Source organism: Cupressus sempervirens, chromosome 5 (genome assembly GCF_028749045.1).
Source record: "Cupressus sempervirens isolate cs-2001-9-10 chromosome 5, ASM2874904v1, whole genome shotgun sequence".
In the NCBI taxonomy this organism is placed as follows: domain Eukaryota; kingdom Viridiplantae; phylum Streptophyta; class Pinopsida; order Cupressales; family Cupressaceae; genus Cupressus; species Cupressus sempervirens.
The window spans coordinates 172,523,518-172,537,969 of NC_143122.1; positions in this window are offsets into that span (position 1 = coordinate 172,523,518).

The window sequence follows — 14,452 nt, forward strand, 5'->3', positions numbered from 1 at the left end:
TTTGGATCCATGACTTTTTTAATCCTTTTCATCTAGAGGATTTCACTTGGCATATGGTTGTGCTGGGAAATCCACCCAGGCTTCTTTATAGATATACCCAGATTTGGCATGCTTTCAAAATGAAGATTTTGTGTACTATTTGGAAGGACTGCAATGCTGTTTTATTCTCTTACAACTTTCTTGAGATTCATGTTGCTATGTACTCTAAAGCACATATCTGTAATAATGTCATGATGCAGATTCAAGTACAAACTAATAAAGTTGCGCTGGAGGTGGCTCACCTGAAGAAGTTATTAGCTCATTGGGGAAATGTGCCTTATATAGTTGCTTGCATGCCTCCGAATGCTTTATCTGGTGATTGCACTCCTTGTGGTCACTAGTGAGACTAAAATAGATCTACATGCAGTTCGCATAATCCTTGGTCCTAGCCTCATTGTTGCTCTCCTGGTGGTTTTGGTGGTTGTTGTCACTCAGCCTCCATGAAGGTTGGGATCGGGCTAGTCCCTAGTGGCTCCTCCTACTGCCCCTGATGTGGGTTGGCCATTTTCCCAACGTGACCCCAATTGGGCTTTCTCTTGGCTAGACTTAGCCATTTCTCTGCCCAGACAGGAGGGAGATAAAGATGTTGATGTTGCTGCTGATGACTGTTGGGCTCCCCTAAGCCAACCACCAACCCTAAGGACTTATGGGGTTTTGATGATAAAGACCCACCCTAGGAAAGCACTGATCTTGCAACTTATTAATTTTTTGATGAATGGTTGTTAATCTAGCCTTGTGCCATTTGAACTCGCGAGGTAATTTTGTATCTGCTAGCTCCTTTTTTTGTGAATATGTATCTTTAAATTTTAAGTAATGGAAAAGGTCTATTCATAAAAAAAAAGAGAAAAATAAATCTTATTTGTTTTGAATGACTTAAGGTTGGAAGGAATACATAATGGTAGAGCCTATACATTGGGGGGTGTTGGTTTCAAACATGGTCAGTCAACCCTAGTATCTATGGGCTTTTTTGTCTATCATTTGTTGGAGGTCAGGGGATTTTTTGTTACCATTTTAGGGGGATTGGTGCATTAAAGGTCTCGTTGTACATGCACTTAGCAAGCAATTTTTTGTTTTCATTAGCTTAGGGTAGGGTGTTCTATAGTTTGTGGCAGGAGCTTTTTATAATCCAAGGGGGTTGTGCTTTCTTTTCCACAATTTTTAAAAATTTTTCTTGATTTACATTATCGAGAGTGGTTTCATAGGGTATTGTTAGATTCATGTGTAAGTTGGTGGGTGGAGTTTGTTATTTGAGGACCTTGATATTTTAGCTTCCTTCTTTACACAACTAAGTGTGTTAATGTTGCAAGAAGGGAGAGTACTCTATTCAAGGAAGATATACTAGGGGGTGGCTCAAACTTCCTCATTTATGTAAATCCTTTTTTGGTTTGAATTGTATGGAATATAATATATCACAAATGTAGAACTTTAAGCCTACAAGGGTTACTAGTTTTCTTACAAGAAGAAATACTTGGTCACTCTTGGTGATTCAACCTAATATCATTGTAGAAAATATTAATTATCTTCAAATTTAACCCTAATTTGTAATTTTTTTGGAATCCAAATGCCTTTACTATTTTTAGCATCATGGGCACATCACACATGGAACCCAAACAAAAATATAAGGTTTTTGTATTTATTAAAGTATGTACTTTCAGTTTATCTTCACATGCATGTCAGGTAGATATAATTTTTTTGTAAGGGGCCATATTTTAATAATCAATTTTTTCTTTAGAAAGTTGTGGCATGTTAGTTTGAACCCTACTAAAGAACATCCTTTAACTAGGGTGAAGTTTCTATGGTTCCTAGTAGAATTTTGAAGACACGATATCTTCAACTTGGTAACAATGCTAGTGAGAGGTGATATCTTCAGCATGGTAATTCAAAAGACGAGAAGACTAGTGAAGAGTCTTATGGCTCAATGAAAAGGATGTTCTCTTTCAGAGTGCACTCTTTTCCTCTACCTCTTATTCTCACTATCCTTATCCTTTTCTAATAGATAAAATCCCCTCCTAGGAATAGAGTTATATTAAGGAGAATAACTTGGCTATGGGTGGTGAGAGGAATATTGGGAAGGAAGCCCCTATTATTGTGAATTATGACCATTCGATTGAACATGATATCCCAATTTTTTCTAAAATCTAGATGATTTGGCTTGAAGTAGTAAGAATGAGAAGGACGATGGTTCTGAGCTTGACAAAAGGGAAAATGAGGACATACAAAAGTGTATCCATCTCCTCAAGATAACCAACCCTAAAGAGTATATAGTGTGACTTCTAGAGGATCATTAGAAGGATATGAAGGTGAATCCACCTTTTCGAATCCTTTAAATGACTAAGGCCATGTCCATGTGATCTTTTAGATTGGATAAATGGACCTTCAATGCTATCAATAACTATAAGATAAATTAAAAATCCTTCAATGCTACATCTAAAGAGGCTCAAAATACTCTACAAGAAAGACAAAATAAGACAAGTGTGGATCGTGTAGAAGGGATTCAGATAAAAAGATTGAAGAATTAATGGGAAGAATCAACAAAATAGAAACTTTCATTAGGGATATCCTTAATCATTACCAAAATATTATTGTTGTCCCTAACATAGGTCAGTATACTCACTAATCTCAACTTTTCTCTTGAGATCACACTTCTCACTTATCTATAGTTTTCTCCTAGCTATAACTCAATTGAGTATGATTAAGGAAAAAAAACATAATATAAAAATAGCAACACAAAACATGATACTTATCTCATGAAAACATAGCTAGGATAAAGAGCATGGTGTGTGAGTTGATCCTCACAAGCTTGTATTCTTGGGAAGTGCATGTAGTCAAAAACTTATTACTATTGAAAGATTACAATGACACTATAAGGTGCCACCCTATTAGGGTATTTTGATAAGACCTATTAAAGTCTTGCCTTGTTAGAAGTAACCTATTTAAAGGGCTTCAAAACACATTTTAATTTTCATCATGTGAAGGGACATGTACAAAGAACCAATTAGGGTTCACCCTTGATGCAATTTGTTGTTGCAAAGATTAGTTAAGAATATAAAATATTCTAACAAATTACATAGTGAACTTATCTTGATATAGATCTTTCTTCAACTCCCTTGATTATACTGTAAATAAGCCTTTCCTTCTCTCAACTTTACAATCTTAAGATTATGATCACTTGTGTGCTTGCCTCTCCTTTCTTATCTCCATGATAAGCCTTATGTTGTTTAGGCTCACTCTCCTCTTCTCAACATAATCACCCCTTGAAGATGACCTTTCTTTCATTACTCTCCTTCAAACTATGAGATTCCACTTTAGCTTGACTCTTCTAGCTCTCTTGATATTCTCTTGACAATCTTACCTTTACTCTTCCAACTCTATTTGCATTTATACTTTCCTCTTACTTCACTTGGAAGGCTTGATCTAAGAATTTAGAATTTGAATTCCCATCCTACTGTAGACACCTAAAAAACCTTTAGAAAATAAAGTATTTTTATTTTCTAAAAAATTTCTGGTGACATCATCATTTATTAATTAATTTATTTTTATGCCATTAAATCCCTTTATCTTAATTAAAAATATTTAATTAAGAAATCCCTCCCAAAAATGTTTAAATCTTATTTAAACATTATTTCCTTATTTATTAATTATTTAATTAATAAATTGACCAAAAATCCTAAAATAAATAAAAAATTAATTTTTTGCCCAAAACTTGGCCAATTTCCTTAAGACCACTAACATCTTCCAAAATATTCTAATCCTTCTTTAACTTTAATTAAAGGCTAATCCCATCATTTCCTACCCCTAATCCCAACTCAAAATATTTAATTAAGATTAAATATTAATCCTCATGTTTATTAAAAAAGTTTTAATAAATATCTCCTCAACCCAAACCCTTGAAATAAATAAAACTTTATTTATTTCTTAAAAATCTAATTTATCCTCATCCTAAGAAGTTCTAGACTCTTCTAGAAAGTCTTCATCCTCATCTTAGGAAATTCTAGACTATTCTAGAAAGTCTTTATCCTCATCCAAAGTCTAGACTCTTCTAGAAGATGTCTTTAAACCTAATCCTAATCCCCTCCTAACCTTGTCACATTCCCTAAACATGGGTTAGGAATTACTAACCCAAGCCAAAGTTAACAAATATCTCCTCCTTCACCCACCCTCATTAAATGCCATCCACTTGCCTATCCCTAAGCTAATCCTAAACCATCCTAATCCATCCTCTAATCATTTGCACAAGCCTAAGCAAGCTTAAAACCTTCCTAATCAAGTCCAAGTCGAAATTTCTCTCATCACCCTCAAAATATCTCAACCATAAAACTTTATGAAGCCCACTAGGCCATAAATGACTCTTCCAAGCCCTTTTATTTCTCTTACAAGTCATTATGAGGGTCTTTATGAAGATTTTATCCCTTGAGCCTCTTTTGTTGACTCATCCTTCCCCTTTCCTCCATCCTCTCACCATGTGACATGTGTCACTCTTTGATTGGCTATAAGGAAGCACAATCCATGTGCTCTCCTCTCATGCAATCTGAGCCCTCCATAAGCTTTTTCCCATCCTTGCATCTTAGCCCTCAATCCCTCAAGACTCTTGCCTATAAATTGGATCCTTCCCCTTTGCAAAATAACACAATCCATGAAGTAAAGTTATAATGCTATTTTGAGAGCCAAATCCATACTAAAGCCATCTATCCTCACTAAAAATCCACAATCATCCATTGAAGCCTTTGGAAGCATATTGAGCATACATCCTATCCATTTAGATAAAGCTACTCAATAAGAGAGCTTCTTATTGAGAGAGTCCATTAATGACTCATATTCTCAATTGAGAGTTCATCTTAGTCTATCTTGAAGTTTATGAATTTTGTTTAGTTTGTAGAAGCTTTATTTAAATTTGGTTTCTATTAGCATACTAACATTGCTCATATACATTTTGGCACGCCCGGTGGGACCCCGCATGGGTCATCTTTATTAGCTTTTTTAGTCAAGTTTTGTATGTCATTTGTTGATTTTGGCTAATTTTGCTTGTTTTTGTGATTGGTAGGATTGTATAAATTGGTTTTGTAGGTCCACATAAGCATGAAGAAGACAAAGGAACTCATAGTCTATCTTATAGTATTTGCAGATTTTTCAAGCTTATAGGTGGACAAAGCACTTGAAATTCTTCTTCCTCTTCTTGTCTATATTCTTCTTATTCCATCTACTTCTTCTTCTTCTTCTTGTGGGAGATCTTGGCCATTTTTTTTTTAAGGAAGCAAAATCATACACACTTCTTTTTAGTGCTTAAAATGAACTCCCAAATCATACTCAAATCCATTAAAAAATTAAAAATTTGCAAAAAAGAAATTTTTTTTTAACAAGTGAAACTAAACCAATCTAATCATTTGCACCTTGCAACATCAAGGTTTTAGATGCATTCATGCAAAGTTAGGAACACTTCATTTTTGGGAATTTAAAAAGAACTTGAAGCTTCCATTTCAAAAGGTTCAAACTCAACACTAAGTGCACACTAAAATCTAAATCAAACTCAAAGCATCAATCAAGGATAAAATGAACCTCATTTGCAAATATTTTAAAGTTCTTTTAAAAATCTTATGAAAACTAAGAGTCCTAAATGGTTGCCAAAAAATTGTCCTAAAAAGCTTTGTTATTTGTTCTAAACAAATGTCTTGTTGCAAAATCTTGAATGTTTCTTAGGTTTTTCATGCATCAAAAAAATCTAGGAATATCATTTTTGGGCTTAAGACATGCAAACTAGAACACAAAATCTTTAATGAAAAGCAAAGTCCAAAGAGTCATTTTCACTTTTGAGTCCAAAAAAAATCTTGAATGATCTAAGGTTAAAACAAAACACTTAAAAGTTCTTAAAACAACACACAAAATCTCAATCTTGAATGCTCAAAGGAAAAAACTTGAATGTTTAATCACTTGTCTTTGAATGCATGTTGCTAAAATCACTCTTGAGTACCATGGATTAAAATCAAGTTTGTTTTTTTTATGAATGCATGATTAAAACAACAAATCTAATCTTGAATGCCATAGATCAAATAATCATCTTTTGGGGCATAAAAAGAATCCACATTTTTGAAATCTTCTAAGTTATAAAAACTAATAAAGATGCTTTGAGTAAGTTTGTAGTTGGACTCACCCTCTTTAATCACCCATCAATTTAACCATTGGTTGCAATCTCAGCGCCATCTATGGGGATGGGTCTACCTAAGAGGGTGTTAAGTGCTCCACGCAAATCAAACTCCACTCACTTGGGTTTTTAGTGGTTTTTCTAAGTTAAAAAATTCTTTGAATGCAGATTAATCTCACTCACACTTCACTTGGGCATAAAAATTGGACAAATCTTGATGTGGAGGGCCTCCGGGCGCGCGCTTGAAATCAAATCTCACACACCTTTATTTTGGGCTTAAAATAATCTCCTAACTCCATCTTGAATGCCTTAAAGAAAAATCAATCGATACTTGACGTGGAGGGCCTCCGAGCGCACGGGTTTACCTTCTTGTTGACCCTAACTCTTCTTCTTGTTTGCATTTGTAATGCCCCGCCTGGAGATCCTTGGAAACAAGGATTCAAATCAAGCCAAGATATATATATATTTTAACAAGTATGAATGCACACGACAACATCATATAGGGACCACAACGATCGCAACGGAAGACTTCAACACAATCCCGACAACCAACGAATCTCCGAACGCCACTAACAAACTGACACACACAAACAGAGCCAACAACGACAACAACAAGATGAGGGCACAAGAAATGACCACTCATCAACAAAACACCAAGCTGGGGTAAAATGCAGAATCTCGAAATTTGGCTAAGTCTGAAATCCTGAAGCCCTGAAAATTGGCTAAGTTTGGATTTCTGAAGCCCTGAAATTTCCTAGAATCCATAACTTATCTCTGAGAGGTTTGAAACCTATCTCAAACGATTTGTCGCATATATTAAAATATATCTTAAGTATAAGAAATTATATACGTCAACTTATACTTAAACGATATATTTTAAACCCCAAGAGACTAAAACAGAAACACGAAAACTCGATTTCAAGAAAAACCGACAGAATTCAAAATGCAACAACATAGGGTCGAAGAACGCCCAAAAGGGTATCCAAAACCACTCTCAAAAAGATCGGATCACGAAGAAAAGTGCCCGCTGATGGAACGCGCAGGTTTTTTCACAAAAACTGTGCGACACTTTTTACTATGGGAGGGCAATACTTCTCCTTAAGGTGTGCGACACTCTTCCAGTGTCGTACGACATTTCTCAAGAAGCCATGCGACACTTTTCAGCATCGTACGACATTTCTCAAGAAGGCGTGCAACACTCTTCCAGTGTCGTACGACATTTCTCAAGAAGCCGTGTGATACTTTACAGTGTCGTACGACATAGTTTGCATGGGCGTGCGATACTTTTTAAAGTGTCGCACCATGCTGAACAAATGTCACCCATAGAAACACAAAAACACTCCCAGAAGCAAAAAGGACCAAAATAGAGCAAAAAACCTCCACACCAGGGAGTACCGGATCCACAAAGGCTCGAGGAATGAACACTCGAGTGCAAGAACAACACAAAATGGAGAACATCAACCATCTAAACTATAGTAGCATAGAACACACTGAATATAAACATTGCAGAGAACAAAAGCAACATTGCAATGTACATAAATACATCTCAGGAATAAAACAACCAAACTAAGTACGCGGTTCCTCCCAACCGTCAATAGCATCATAAGACCATCGTGGGTCCTAGCCATCCCCCGCGCGTAACATCCCAAGCCACCGACCAAATCGTTGGTACTGTCGTAATAGGGACGTCACTACTAAAAACATGCAACAATATAAGCATAAGGAAATCTAACATGCTAGTAGTAAAGCATAAGATAATCCTACAGTAGATAACATCACCTATCACATGCTAAACAGAAATAAGCAACAGATATGCTTAATACAATAATTCACAGCATCTAATCATATGCTAAACATCAATAAGCAAAAGATATGCTTAATACAATAATTCACAACATCTAATCATATGCTAAACATCATAATAAGGGAATGCATAAAATAAACTAACATCATTTAAACATGATATCCAAACATTCCAATGAAAGCATAAATCACAAGAAAGCATACTCCAAAACCCGAAGTACTAAGTGAAAACATCCAGCAACGGTCGCACTAGGACAAAGATCATCTCTGTACACCGATCCCTAGCAGTGGTGAAGGTAGCTACGCCTCCCAACCACGTGGCACCCGTAGGTCCACACCCATTGTGCTGGTGGAGATAATGATCCAACCACAAACACACATAAAGCACAACATCCAAGGCTAACACTCACGCCAGGCAGTATGATGGCTGAACCAAGAACCTAAGACAATGCAAGGAGTACAAGTCCTGGTCAGACACTCAAAAGGCTGCTATGTAGGGACTGACATCATGGAGAGTCGCTTGGCATCGACAAGCCCAAGCTAGTATAGGCAGCTACTCTTCTCAACAGAAGGCGCACAACTTAGGGCAGCTACTCTTCACGATGGAAGGCGCACAACCCACACATTTTAATTATCTTGTATTTATTACCACCCAAAGTTTTAATTTAATTATCACTTATATAAAACTTCCTCTGCCAACCAGGAAGTAGTCACCAGGTTACAAGATAGAAGCCCCCTCCATATGCTACCCTACCCTACCCATGCTCATCCTACGACAAGTGCCCGTGGGCATGCATACTCCCATCCCAACCCCAATGATCATAACTTCTGGCAAATCTACAGAAGATCGAGCCTCGCAAGTCACCCAACAAATGTACGCGTACGTACTCGTGTGTGGCGCACCACCATCACGAAGATCATAACACAAGGACAGGAATGAGAACACAATGCAAAGAAAACACCCAACCGAAAGCAACACGGGATGGACGGATTCTACATGAATTCCCAAGCCAACAAAACCATACATCATAAAATCACTCAACCGGCCTCAATCCGAGAGTAGGGATTCTACACGAATCCCAATGATGTAACAAGACCAAACATCATGAACTCACTCAATCGGCCTCAATCCAAGAGTATGGATTCTACATGAATCCCAACGTTCACAAAATAAAAGCAAAGGTCTAAAGGAAACCATAACACCAGGTATAAAATCACTCAACCGAACACAACGTCGGGAGTACGGATGCAACACGCATCCCAATGCAACATAACAGTGCAAAAGTGGTCTGATTGATATCCAAATAGATCATCAAGGTCCACGACCCACATTGTGCCAAGAAAACCTGAGAAAACAAGGCGGCACGCAAAACGAGGTAAAAATTCTAAAATTTTGGAAAATTTCAAAATTAAAACCCATTTGGCCTTTGGGTTCAAAAACCCCAAAAATCCAAAAATAACTAAAATCGGACACTGTATGCAAAAACGGCCAGCATAACGGTGTAAAATCCCAAACCCTCATCCCAAAAAATAGGGAAATGTTCATACCCGCCCAACCGGGTGGAACTAACATACAAAAATAGAGGGGAACACTAGTTCTCAGCCTCCAAACAAACGGCTACCAAAAACGGAAGCTGAAACGGAGCAGAAACAATAAAACGGGAAAGCCCTACCTCACAACCAAAAGGGCAAAACGGGAATCTGAACCATAAAATAATTATCTCGCAGAAGTAGCTGAAAATTGCGGCAATTCAAGGTTTCCCCGAGCTGGATCCAACGAGCTCAACCTCGCGACGATCCCACGCTCGTAGCTCCCACAACGAACAAAACAGTAAATCCTCATGAAGAGGATTTTGGGTTTTACTCTCCAACTTTCCAATTCAAAAGTGAGAAGTGAAGAATTAAATTCCTCTTTGGATATTTATTCACTTTTTGGGTGAATAATCGATTAGGGCATTTAACCAGCCAATCTAGTTAAACCCCGAGTCGACCCAAACGAAAACAGGCTATTCCTATAAATAGGAATTCATCTATGGCAAAGCTGCCAGAAATTAAAATAAATCAATTAAAAGCCCGAAAACCCAAAAACACAAAAATCACCTTAACAACTTTCGCGACAATGCAAACCTCTAAATGCACAAACATGCTTACTGGTCTAATCACATAATGCAAATGAGTTCGGATTTAATAATCACCGAAAGGTTTAAATTAAACATTTTAATAAAGGATACGTCAACCATATAAGGACGACATTGGTAAAATATGAACGACTGAATCACTAACTCCATGTGCCACTGCCAGGGATATAAATCCTGCACACTAAACAACACGATCAAGTGCAATTGCATATAATAATATAGCCAAAGCAATAAATGCATTAAATCACCTAATTTAACCATTTATTTAATTATATTAAAATAATCTATTTACATCACTCACGTTCGCATAAAGCATAACAACGCAGGAATGAAGTAAATAACCATAGCATTAAATTCATCACACAACATAATAAGAGATATGTCCAAATACCAGATAACATCACAAAACAAACTGTCATCTCAAAATGGGATCATCATGCAATATGATTAATTGAACAGCATAGTAGTCTAAAATCCATGATACTGGAATCAAAGTGTAGCATCTGACCCTCGGGTCCTCTCAAATGTAAACATAACATGAGTAACAAATATCTCTCTAATCAGAAATATAACAAGGTAAATGCCTCAGCACATAACCCAATAAATCAACATGGACAATCCATTCTAATTACTTACACATTTAATAATGATTGATTACTCTGCATAAAAAGGCATTTAAAACACATAAGCAAACACAGTAAAAAACATGACTAACCACTGCTACAGGAACCTAGTCCAGTGTAGCATGGTAAAAGAACATAGTGCAATCTCTGCACACATCTCAAGGTAATCACGGAACAACCTCATGATACCACATCGATCCTGGTAACCACTGGCACAAACCTCAGTGAATCAAGAATCACATCATAATCTCAAAGATCAGTGAAAAGCATAATCAAAGCAACTGATAAAGAAACATAAATCCAAACACCTCAACGGTGTAAACCACTCAGGGTGACAATCATGATCCATCACAACAAAAGATCAGCAAGGTTGCATCCATCAGGATGACTTACAAAAGTCAAATGGGAGAGGCACTACAACATTCTTCGATCAATTTTATTTTTTTCGACACTTCAAAGTTGGAATAAACATTGTATCTTAAACATGAGTTCTTGCAAAGTCTAGATCAGAAAACTTAAGCGTCAGTTAGTAAAAGAACAAGCGTGTTTTTTAGCCCAAGATCATCCAAGTCTTCTCTCCCCTTGTCGTCTTTCGAGGCCATCTTGGGTGCATAAGATTAGGATCCAAAATCTTGTCTTAGCTTTTTAGGATGCCTGCTTGGGGATTTCATCACCCCTTGGGACGACCTCAACTCCAGCGTTCCGGCAGAGTATAAAGATCGGGAGGTGAATCCAAAGACACCTCTCTTGGGATCAAAATTTTGTCACTCAGGCTAAGCCTCAAGGAACTTTATACCCTTGAGAAGTGAAAGAGGAGAAGTGGGTTACCGCTCCTCTCGGCTGTGTGACATCTTTTTGGTTTCATCTACAGATTTGGACCTCATGTACCTTGTGTATATCGAGGACTCCCTAGCTAAACCAAATTTCATCCTTGTAGAAAGCTTCCTAAGATGTTGGTGTGTTTGACGTGCTTGCTCAAAACTTTTGTCTGCTTGTTTGTTCATAGCTTTTGAATGAATGTTTGCCAATTTTGGTCAAAATCCCAGAAAAGCAGAAATCTCCCAACTCAAGGCATACTTAGCGTAGTCACTGCCTTATCAAAAAATCATCCAAGCTCCCCCGATGCAACCGAATCTATCTAGTTCTTTGCCTTAGAACAATCCCAAATCCAAAGTCCATCCAAATCATCCCCCCAGCCAGCTAGCAACCCAATCCAAAATCACCCAAGCCTTTAAAGAGTTGTTGTTACTCTGATAGATTTTGCTATCCAATCAATCCTACCAATCAACCAATCTCACCAAGGTTATCCCTTTGACAGAGCATTGTCTAGGGTAATCCAGCTTTGTCTCTTGTATCCCTCATCACCTTGAGCTAAAGGTTGGGATCCACAAGTGGTCAATCTCGTGTCATGCCATAGGATCACTAGTCTATCCTTAAGTTGACACAATCACTACGAATCCTGCACATAGGAAAGAAAAACTCTCACTTTTTGATAGCATACCCTTGAAGTCTTCCACCCACAAGAAAGCCAAAAATCTCCAGCCAATCCTCCTTAGGTCTATCATATAGCTTTGATTCTCCCTAGGAAATCTTTCATCAGCCAATCCAAAATCTATGTTTAATCCAAATCCAACCATGAGCTTCCGTGTTCATCCATATGCAAGACCCCATCCCAATCAAACTCATCATCAAAGCATGAAGTACCAATCATATCATGATGTGTTTGGTCGCATTGTCCTTGCTCTCACCACCTCCTATTCCAATGATGATGAAAATCTTGTTGACTATGACAGGTATATTGAAAGTCTTAGAAACATTCCCCCAAGCATCCCCCAAAATCCAAGAGTTATTCCAAACTATCTAGTCATGCCATCTGATATTCCAGCTTCCCCTCCATCACCCCATCAACCAAGCTTCCAATCTTCCACCCCCATCACACTAGCTATTCCTGTCAATCTACCTCCACCTTCGACACACAAGTCTCCAAGGAATCTCCTAGAGGAAATACAAGAAAAGTCGCCTCCAACAGTCGATAATCCATGTCATCTAATCCAACCATGTGAAGTAGTCAGTGATGAAGCTTCCCCATCTATAATATCACCTCCATCTCCCATAGCTATCATCCCCATACCATCCATCAAATTGCTTAAAATGCTTCCACTTCCCGCAAGCATCAAAATCCCACCACATATCAAATCCCTCCAAATCCTATCCACATCGCCTCCAAGCATTTTTCAAATCTCTCGTAATGACCCTTATGCATCCATCTTCTACTCACCCATCTCCACTACTGAATCTCCCATCTATCCATCCGCTGCCTTTGAAGAATCCATCCCTTCACCTCCTATCGCACCATCCACTCCAAACCAATAATATCAAGATCCTACCCAAAAGCATGTTGACATCCCCCAAAGCATAAATGAAGATATCATCGTACCATGTCTTCCATCCATAGTGCAGTCACCATCTCCTCCATCTCCAAAACCTCAAGCCATATCTCCTCCACTACAAGATATCTTGTCATCCCACCAGCTACATCAAGATCCTATCCTTCCATCTCCCCCGCTCCATGCTTCCATCTTACCACCTATCCAAGCTATTCCACCATCTATAATCTACCCTCTTGGTTCACTTACATTCATCCATGGTGGCCCTCTCTCAGTAGAAGAATTAAGAACAGTATCTCCCCATTGCAATACACCTAATAAATCACTTCTACCATTTTCTACAAGCAAAAAGTTTCCTCAGCTTGTTCAAATGCTCAATCGATGGCATTATCAAGGTCAAGGTTTAGGACCACAAGAGCAAGGAATCAGAGAGCCTATTATTGCACAAAAAAATCTAGGATTTCATGGTCTTGGATATGTATCCAAAGGCTCACCATCTAAAGGTGTTGGTACACCACACCCCCAAACCAAGCCTATCTCCAAGCCCACCATGCCAGCCTCCCATCACTCCTTCAAGAAATCTTATGTCATCCCCCCTCCACCATCTTTGCAACCAAAAACAACCTACCATATCCCCCCTTCATCTGCTAAATCCATTTTGGGTCCCTATGTCCCAAAATCTACCATCCTCCATCCTCCTATCAGCCATCATAAAAATCCTATTCCATCCATTTCTATGCAAGATCAACAAAGGCACATATCAGGGCACATCATCCATCATCATCCCCCTACATGCTCTTTCATATCCTCTCCATCTCATAAAGCTTCTCCTAACCATCTTCCCAAAGCTTACCACAACAATGTGAATACCAACTTCAAAATGCATAAAGCTAAAAATCCACATCCTAGGCAATCATATGTCTATTCTAAAAGACATACTCCAAAAAGGAAAAATCCAATCAAAGAATGCAAAACAATGCAAAAGCCTATGAAAAGAAAATCCAAAACCATGTGGATCCCCAAGAAAAAAGTTGAAACCCAATGCATAATGACATCCACCATTGCTAATCCCCCATCTAGTGACTCATGTCCCCATCTCCTAACTCCATCTTGGGTGCCTATATCCCCAAGCACGCTTCCAAAAATCCTCCATCATGCTTGCATCTACCATCTATCCCCCATATGCTCTTTTCACACCCATTCCAACATGTGCCAATGTTGCTCTTGCAAGCATCCCCATCTCATGCTCCTTTCTAGCATTTTCATCCCTCCATCTCCTACCATCAATCCCATCTAATCCAATCTATTGCATAAATCACACATCCG